We start from the raw sequence: 9,790 nt of genomic DNA, 5'->3' as shown, positions 1-9,790 counted from the left end.
AGAGTGGAGAGCATTACTCCATCAAGCTGCGGATTAAGGCAAGCTTGTACGTATATAAACGTGAAGGTGTGATCTTGGCCAAGGTCAGTCGGGGACTAGCTTTCAAAGCCAACTTAGATATGTGGTTTGCCCAATAAAGATCATGTCTGCTAGTGAGGCCCATAAGTTTGAATGACTAAACTTCTTCGAGAGAATTGATAATGAAGTAGATCGAAGGATTTGCCAGACGGTCTTTTCGTAGAAAAAGGTTCTGGTATTGATGTCGTTGGTGTTTATTTCATTGTTGTTCAAGGTGCTGCCATTGCCCCTTGATGGATCTCAGCTTTGGAGCCCTTGTATTGGGATTTCTTCATAATTTCCCAATTCAATAAAATATCAATGCAGAAAAGAAATACTGCATGCCCGTATAGCCAGCACCTGCATTCAGGCCACAAGAAAGAGATCGACTTATTCTTGTCCCCTGCCCCTCCGACAAGGTCGGAGAACAGGGACATTAAAATGAGCTCTTCGATCGACTGACCGTGTTGAAACTGAGTACTCTCTTTCAGCGTGCGTCACTGCCGAGCCCCCTTTGGTGCCCGGCAATGACGATTTGCAATGCCTGGAGATGGCATAGGAAAGGAGCGGTGTACAACAAGAAAGAAAGAAACCAGAGTGAAAACTGAGTACTCTCTTTCAGTGTGCGTCACTGCCGAGCCCCCTTTGGTGCCCGGCAATGACGATTTGCCTAACAGGGAATTTTGCCTAAATAGTTTTAATTGTTGAAATAGAATTTAATAGAAATTTTAATAATAGAAAATATAGATAATAATAATAGAAAATTTTGCTATTTATAATAGAAAATAATAATTTTGCTTTTTATAATAGAAAATAAAAATAAAAAAATAAATAAAAATAATAAAGAATAATAGAAAATAATAAAAAATTTATAGAAAATAATAATAGATAATAATAGAAAATATTATTAAAAATTTTAATAATAGAAAATTAATAAATGAAATTTTAATAGAAAATAACAAAAATAATAATTTGCCATTTGCCTAAATAGGCTAACCCCCGCTCTAGCAGGGAAAATGGCCTTAAAATGCATGTTGTTGTTGTTGATCGACTGACCGTCCGACCGATCATCCGTCCATATACTTTTATGCACATGATATTTCAAAAACCATTTAACATTTAGCTTTCATATTGCAGATATGCATTCCTCATGACATTATCTCAACCTGATTCGATCACGGCTGTGATTGTCTCAATTATGTTGCCATAGCAACCATCTCGGCAACTTGGCTTGTGTACGCGATATTTCAAAAATCGTTGAAAATTTAGCTTTCATATTACAAAGATCTATTCCTCCTACAATCCAAAAGGCAGGGGTCCTGGAGTATCAGCTCCTTGTTGTTCTTAACGCTTTCTTCAGTACGAGGTTAGTATCATTTTGTTACACGCACCACTCACTTCATTCACTTGCCTTACTTGTACCTGCCTTAACTTGCTACCAACCTGCCTTACTTAACCAAGTCGATACATTCACCTATCAGTTACTATTTGAGTAAAGAATCCCTGCCTAATTTGAATTGGAGCTCAGTTTTTCTTTCAAGCGGTTCCTCCTAGCTCTTTCGTTCTCCATCATTTCACAGCATCTAATTGGAATATCCTTTTTCAACAGTCTTCGATATCCTCAATATTCCTGTACAATTACTTGCGTAACCTTGTTTTCATTGATCGAAAAAAGCCCTATTTTTAATGATCCTTCCTCACAATCAAACTCAGCCAGCCATGAACCTGTCTTGATAATATATACCCTCAACAGTTTTTATTACAGATTGTATACCTTCTGACTAGATGCCAAGATGACTGGAACGGAACACTGTTGTTGTTGTTGTTGGTAAATAAATTAGTAAAATTTCTGTTTCATATTCTCATGATCTTTCATCCAACAGACGTGCAAGCTAATCCACTAACCTTAGACACTATACAAAAAATAATAAATTATTTTGGATTCAACCTTGCATCCATGAATTTTAAAACTGTTATATAATTTATGTCATTTTTGAATTACATGAAAAGGTAGAGGCATTCAAATGTTAGGGTGCAGGGATGGGGGGCAGTGGGTGTTTAAAGGGCTGGAAGGTCTACATATGGAGAACAATCAAGAATCATAGCAAGGAAAATGAAGGAAAGAGATGAAATTTAAACAGAAAAGGAGAATGGCGAATAGGAGCGATATAGATAACAGACCAGTTTTACCGACGAGGGCTTTGTGTGCTACGCAGAGCGGCATGCTCAATCCTTGAGCTCTCCTTTTCATACTAATAGCAGCCACAGCCAGTCGGTGAATCGAGCAGCAAGCACAGGCCTGTATGGACATAAACAGCACCATTTCGCAACAATGGAAGCCTGCCAACACGTTTTTCGCATGCACACCTGCCTGCTTTTTACCATCCATATCTCTCTTTCTCTTTCCTTCTTGTGTCTGCAGATAGAATATTCCCTCCCTCGGTCTCGTTGTCACCCACCTTCCTGTCTCCCACAACCAATGGTCCGATGCACGGCATAACACCCCTCCCCTTCTCCTCCTGCCCAGGCTGGCGCGGCGCCCTCCTCTCCGGCTATATTTCCTTTTACCACAACGCTCGTCAGAGTTTGGCTCTGGACAGCAAGCTGGAGGGTGAGCTGGCTAGGCCGAGCAGAGTTGGGAAGCTTTCACTTGAGGAGCATGGAAGTATTTTTAGGCTAGATCTCAAAATGACTTTCACGATATCTAGCCAGTGGATCTGATAGGTCTGGGATGAGTCTTTGACTCGTGCCATATTGTTGGGGAAACTTTGATCTGCTTCTGGAAAAGGAAATACATTAGAAGAGGAGTTTGAAGATTATCTCTGGAGTCTTTCTGCAGATCTTTGAATTATTTTCCCCATGCGATCTTTTTGGTGGGCATTTGAGACAGGACAAATAATCTCACTGAAGGTGAATGAAGATGTCAAACTCACTTTCCTCCTGAATTTCTGCTGAAAAAGTCAAGTAAGAATGCCGTTTTAAGTTGATGAGTCTCGAGCGCAAAGAATACTCACAGACCGAGATCTCCAATATCTGCATGTTGCAGAAGTTTAACGGAATGGCGGACCTTCATTCAACGGTAGAAAGACAAGAAGTAGGTGAAGACTCTTCCCCAATAGCTGGTCAACTTCCAGGAGATGATTTATTGTCCCCGGTGGGCACCGAGACCGGCAGGGTCGTCTCCAGCTCGTCGCATGGCCCGGGGCCTCAGGCCGGTTCCCCACGCACCTCACCCGGCAACTCTCCACGACCTTCACCTCGAAGCTCACCGAGCCTCTTCCGCAAGCTCATCATGAACCGCAACATCCACCAGCGACGCCGCTTTACCGTGGCACAAACCTGGTACTTTATTTACTTACTTTGCTTTTACACCATAATACCCAAGTCTTTATACTTCTCCCACCCCCCCCCCAACCCCCCTTCCCACGTCTCCTCCCCCCAAGCCCTCTCCCTCCCACAGATCTCCCGATGTCCCTGCTCTCAAATGTTGTGTTTGTGTGCTTCCCCTTCTCTCACCATCTTGTCTACCACTCCCCGTATCTTATTTCTGTTATTCCCTTTGTCCACGTTCTCGTTCTTCTGTCAAATATCTCATTTATTTCTCAATATCTTCTACAATGTTTGTCTCCTGCCGTCAACATTCATACACAATTTTGTACACCAGGGCAGCTATTTGATCTGATGATCTGATGGGATCCATGTGGCCATGTTGAATCCTATTCAGGTTCATCGCCATCATTATTTATATACCATGCCCTATGCAGAGAGCGTGTGTGCTGCCGAAGCAGTTACTAGGCTGCACTCCTGGTTGGGTCTCCACTCCGACCCAGGAAGTCAGAGCAGGAATTTTGAATTTGGCCATGATGCTGGAGATAGCTTGGGACATAAAACTTGATAAATCATGACATTAAGCTTTTCTTTATTTTCTATTTCACACATGATCATTATCAAACTGAGGCTTGTACATTCACATCTCGAAGACGTGCCAAAATCACTGTACCATTTCAAATTCATCCTTTTGGAGACAGACAAACATGTATTTGAAAATGAGGATTAAGAATATTAGAGGGATTGATTAATCGGCGGAAAGAGTGAAACGGCCGGATTTTGAATGAAATTTAAGGTGATAATTTCTTTCTGAACAACGATAATAGGAAAAAGAGTGAAATAGAGGAATGCTTATTTGCCAGGTGAAGTTGCCAGGAATTTTGATAAATTACCCGACCTGCTGTGTAGAGGTCTTGGAAAACAAAGGTGGAAAACAAAGGTGGAAAACAAAGGTGGAAAACAAAGGTGGAAAACAAAGGTGGATCGATCAAGATGTGGAATCCTGAAATGCATATTAAAGACTTATTTATCATTCGTATTTGAAGTGGCACCTCATAAAACCCAAGATCAATCACACATACCATGCAAGTTGTATTTGTGCATTGTCTACTAATATCCTTATAATTCATTGTACAGTACATTGTTGTCTCCTAAAGTCTTTCTTCCTGCATATATTTTATGTACAAACTCTTACATGAGCCGTAGATCAATATAATTGGTTAAAAAACAACTGTGATAAAAGGTTCCGGTTACGTTTGCTTTGTTATCGGATTTGTTTTTATTTGCATTTTCTGGAGGTTTTTCTTTATGAACAGTGTGGCATTGGGCAATGACACGAATGGAACAACTGGCTACATATCTGATGGGATGGTGACTGGCTGCATGTCTGATGGGATGGTGACTGCCTGCATGTCTGAGGGGATGGTGACTGGCTGCATGTCTGATGGGATGGTGACTGGCTGCATGTCTGATGGGATGGTGACTGGCTGCATATCTGATGGGATGGTGACTGGCTGCATGTCTGATGGGATGGTGACTGGCTGCATGTCTGATGGGATGGTGACTGGCTGCATATCTGATGGGATGGTGACTGGCTACATATCTGATGGGATGGTGACTGGCTGCATGTCTGATGGGATGGTGACTGGCTGCATGTCTGATGGGATGGTGACTGGCTGCATGTCTGATGGGATGGTGACTGGCTGCATATCTGATGGGATGGTGACTGGCTGCATGTCTGATGGGATGGTGACTGGCTGCATATCTGATGGTATGGTGACTGGCTGCATGTCTGATGGGATGGTGACTGGCTACATATCTGATGGGATGGTGACTGGCTACATATCTGATGGGATGGTGACTGGCTGCATGTCTGATGGGATGGTGATTGGCTACATATCTGATGGGATGGTGACTGGCTGCATATCTGATGGGATGGTGACTGGCTGCATGTCTGATGGGATGGTGACTGGCTGCATGTCTGATGGGATGGTGACTGGCTGCATGTCTGATGGGATGGTGACTGGCTACATATCTGATGGGATGATGACTGGCTACATATCTGATGGGATCGTGACTGGCTGCATGTCTGATGGGATGGTGACTGGCTGCATGTCTGAGGGGGTGGTGACTGGCTGCATGTCTGATGGAATGGTGACTGACTGCATATCTGAGGGGATGGTGACTGGCTGCATGTCTGACTTGATGGTGACTGGCTGCATGTCTGAGGGGATGGTGACTGGCTGCATGTCTGAGGGGATGGTGACTGGCTGCATGTCTGATGGGATAGTGACTGGCTGCATATCTGATGGGATGGTGACTGGCTGCACATCTGATGGGATGGTGACTGGCTGCATGTCTGATGGGATGGTGACTGGCTGCATATCTGATGGTATGGTGACTGGCTGCATGTCTGATGGGATGGTGACTGGCTACATATCTGATGGGATGGTGACTGGCTGCATGTCTGATGGGATGGTGATTGGCTACATATCTGATGGGATGGTGACTGGCTGCATATCTGATGGGATGGTGACTGGCTGCATGTCTGATGGGATGGTGACTGGCTGCATGTCTGATGGGATGGTGACTGGCTATATCTGATGGGATGATGACTGGCTACATATCTGATGGGATCGTGACTGGCTGCATGTCTGATGGGATGGTGACTGGCTGCATGTCTGAGGGGGTGGTGACTGGCTGCATGTCTGATGGAATGGTGACTGACTGCATATCTGAGGGGATGGTGACTGGCTGCATGTCTGACTTGATGGTGACTGGCTGCATGTCTGAGGGGATGGTGACTGGCTGCATGTCTGAGGGGATGGTGACTGGCTGCATGTCTGATGGGATAGTGACTGGCTGCATATCTGATGGGATGGTGACTGGCTGCACATCTGATGGGATGGTGACTGGCTGCATGTCTGATGGGATGGTGACTGGCTGCATGTCTGATGGGATGGTGACTGACTGCATATCTGAGGGGATGGTGACTGGCTGCATGTCTGACTTGATGGTGACTGGCTGCATGTCTGAGGGGATGGTGACTGGCTGCATGTCTGAGGGGATGGTGACTGGCTGCATGTCTGATGGGATAGTGACTGGCTGCATATCTGATGGGATGGTGACTGGCTGCACATCTGATGGGATGGTGACTGGCTGCATGTCTGATGGGATGGTGACTGGCTGCATATCTGAAGGGATGGTGACTGTCTGCATGTCTGAGGGGATGGTGACTGGCTGCATGTCTGATGGGATGATGACTGGCTGCATGCCTGATGTGATGGTGACTGGCTGCATGTCTGATGGGATGGTGACTGGCTGCATGTCTGATGGGATGGTGACTGGCTGCATGCCTGATGGGATGGTGACTGGCTGCATGTCTGATGGGATGGTGACTGGCTGCATATCTGATGGGATGGTGACTGGCTGCATGTCTGATGGGATGGTGACTGGCTGCATGTCTGATGGGATGATGACTGGCTGCATGCCTGATGGGATGGTGACTGGCTGCATGTCTGATGGGATGGTGACTGGCTGCATGTCTGATGGGATGGTGACTGGCTGCATGTCTGATGGGATGGTGACTGGCTGCATATCTGATGGGATGGTGACTGGCTGCATGTCTGATGGGATGGTGACTGGCTGCATGTCTGATGGGATGGTGACTGGCTGCATGTCTGGTGGGATGGTGACTGGCTGCTTGTCTGAGGGGATGGTGACTGGCTGCATGTCTGATGGGATGGTGACTGGCTGCATGTCTGATGGGATGGTGACTGGCTGCATATCTGATGGGATGGTGACTGGCTGCATGTCTGAGGGGATGGTGACTGGCTGCATGTCTGATGGGATGGTGACTGGCTGCATGTCTGAGGGGATGGTGACTGGCTGCATGTCTGAGGGGATGGTGACTGGCTGCATGTCTGAGGGGATGGTGACTGGCTGCATGTCTGGTGGGATGATGACTGGCTGCATGCCTGATGGGATGGTGACTGGCTGCATGTCTGATGGGATGATGACTGACTGCATATCTGAGGGGATGGTGACTGGCTGCATGTCTGAGGGGATTGTGACTGGCTGCATGTCTGAGGGGATGGTGACTGGTTGCATGTCTGAGGGGATGGTGACTGGCTGCATGTCTGATGGGATGATGACTGACTGCATATCTGAGGGGATGGTGACTGGCTGCATGTCTGAGGGGATTGTGACTGGCTGCATGTCTGAGGGGATGGTGACTGGTTGCATGTCTGAGGGGATGGTGACTGGCTGCATATCTGATGGGATGGTGACTGCTGCATGTCTGATGGGATGGTGACTGGCTGCATATCTGATGGGATGGTGACTGGCTGCATGTCTGATGGGATGGTGACTGGCTGCATATCTGATGGTATGGTGACTGGCTGCATGTCTGATGGGATGGTGACTGGCTGCATATCTGATGGGATGGTGACTGGCTGCATGTCTGATGGGATGGTGACTGGCTGCATGTCTGATGGGATGATGACTGGCTGCATGCCTGATGGGATGGTGACTGGCTGCATGTCTGATGGGATGGTGACTGGCTGCATGTCTGATGGGATGGTGACTGGCTGCATGTCTGATGGGATGGTGACTGGCTGCATATCTGATGGGATGGTGACTGGCTGCATGTCTGATGGGATGGTGACTGGCTGCATGTCTGATGGGATGGTGACTGGCTGCATGTCTGGTGGGATGGTGACTGGCTGCTTGTCTGAGGGGATGGTGACTGGCTGCATGTCTGATGGGATGGTGACTGGCTGCATGTCTGATGGGATGGTGACTGGCTGCATATCTGATGGGATGGTGACTGGCTGCATGTCTGAGGGGATGGTGACTGGCTGCATGTCTGATGGGATGGTGACTGGCTGCATGTCTGAGGGGATGGTGACTGGCTGCATGTCTGAGGGGATGGTGACTGGCTGCATGTCTGGTGGGATGATGACTGGCTGCATGCCTGATGGGATGGTGACTGGCTGCATGTCTGATGGGATGATGACTGACTGCATATCTGAGGGGATGGTGACTGGCTGCATGTCTGAGGGGATTGTGACTGGCTGCATGTCTGAGGGGATGGTGACTGGTTGCATGTCTGAGGGGATGGTGACTGGCTGCATGTCTGATGGGATGATGACTGACTGCATATCTGAGGGGATGGTGACTGGCTGCATGTCTGAGGGGATTGTGACTGGCTGCATGTCTGAGGGGATGGTGACTGGTTGCATGTCTGACGGGATGGTGACTGGCTGCATGTCTGATGGGATGGTGACTGGCTGCATATCTGATGGGATGGTGACTGGCTGCATGTCTGAGGGGATGGTGACTGACTGCATATCTGATGGGATGGTGACTGACTGCATATCTGAGGGGATGGTGACTGGCTGCATGTCTGAGGGGATGGTGACTGGCTGCATGTCTGATGGGATGGTGACTGACTGCATATCTGAGGGGATGGTGACTGGCTGCATGTCTGAGGGGATGGTGACTGGCTGCATGTCTGAGAGGATGGTGACTGACTGCATATCTGAGGGGATGATGACTGGCTGCATGTCTGAGGGGATGGTGACTGGCTGCATGTCTGATGAGGTGATGACTGACTGCATATCTGAGGGGATGGTGACTGGCTGCATGTCTGAGGGGATGGTGACTGGCTGCATGTCTGATGGGATGATGACTGACTGCATATCTGAGGGGATAGTGACTGGCTGCATGTCTGAGAGGATGGTGACTGGCTGCATGTCTGAGGGGATGGTGACTGGCTGCATGTCTGAGGGGATGGTGACTGGCTGCATGTCTGAGAGGATGGTGACTGGCTGCATGTCTGATGGGATGATGACTGACTGCATATCTGAGGGGATGGTGACTGGCTGCATGTCTGAGGGGATGGTGACTGGCTACATGTCTGAGGGGACGGTGACTGGCTGCATGTCTGAGGGGACGGTGACTGGCTGCATGTCTGAGGGGACGGTGACTGGTTGCATGTCTGAGGGGATGGTGACTGGCTGCATGTCTGAGGGATAGTGGCTGGTTGCATGTCTGATGGGATAGTGACTGGCTGCATATCTGATGGGATGGTGACTGGCTGCGTATCTGACGGGATGGTGACTGGCTGCATGTCTGATGGGATGGTGACTGGCTGCATATCTGATGGGATGGTGACTGGCTGCATGTCTGAGGGGATGGTGACTGACTGCATATCTGATGGGATGGTGACTGACTGCATGTCTTATGGGATGGTGACTGGCTGCATGTTTGATGGGATGGTGACTGGCTGCATGTCTGACGGGATGGTGACTGGCTGCATGTATGATGGGATGGTGACTGGCTGCAACTCTGACTTGATGGTGACTGGCTGCATGTCTGATGGGATGGTGACTGGCTGCATATC

General features: G+C 48.0%; 1 protein-coding gene and 1 long non-coding RNA gene across 7 annotated transcripts in view; one reads left to right on the top strand and one right to left on the bottom strand.

Moving 5' to 3' along the window:
* Window positions 1–2,596, bottom strand: part of LOC137411597 (uncharacterized) — a 32,158-nt gene extending 29,562 nt beyond the window's left edge. Inside the window, exons 1-2 of one of the 2 annotated variants that reach the window (XR_013621770.1) lie at window positions 2,517–2,596; window positions 2,248–2,356 (exon numbers count right to left, since the gene is read on the bottom strand). This is a non-coding gene — a long non-coding RNA (uncharacterized LOC137411597). The other variant, XR_013621771.1, reaches the window with a different exon arrangement.
* LOC137411513 (3',5'-cyclic-AMP phosphodiesterase 4D) overlaps window positions 1–9,790 on the top strand; it is a 626,580-nt gene that overhangs the window by 362,465 nt on the left and 254,325 nt on the right. The window contains exon 1 of one of the 5 annotated variants that reach the window (XM_078769741.1): window positions 2,633–3,399. The exons of 3 other annotated variants lie outside the window; for them this stretch is intronic. The gene's annotated coding sequence lies outside the window, so the exon portion shown is untranslated. Of the gene's footprint in view, window positions 1–2,632; window positions 3,400–9,790 lie in introns of those variants that run through there. One more of the 5 variants, XM_078769749.1, reaches the window with a different exon arrangement.

Source organism: Myxine glutinosa, chromosome 1 (genome assembly GCF_964187855.1).
Source record: "Myxine glutinosa chromosome 1, kmMyxGlut1.1, whole genome shotgun sequence".
Taxonomy (NCBI): domain Eukaryota; kingdom Metazoa; phylum Chordata; class Myxini; order Myxiniformes; family Myxinidae; genus Myxine; species Myxine glutinosa.
This window is presented reverse-complemented; position numbering and strand designations above follow the sequence as displayed.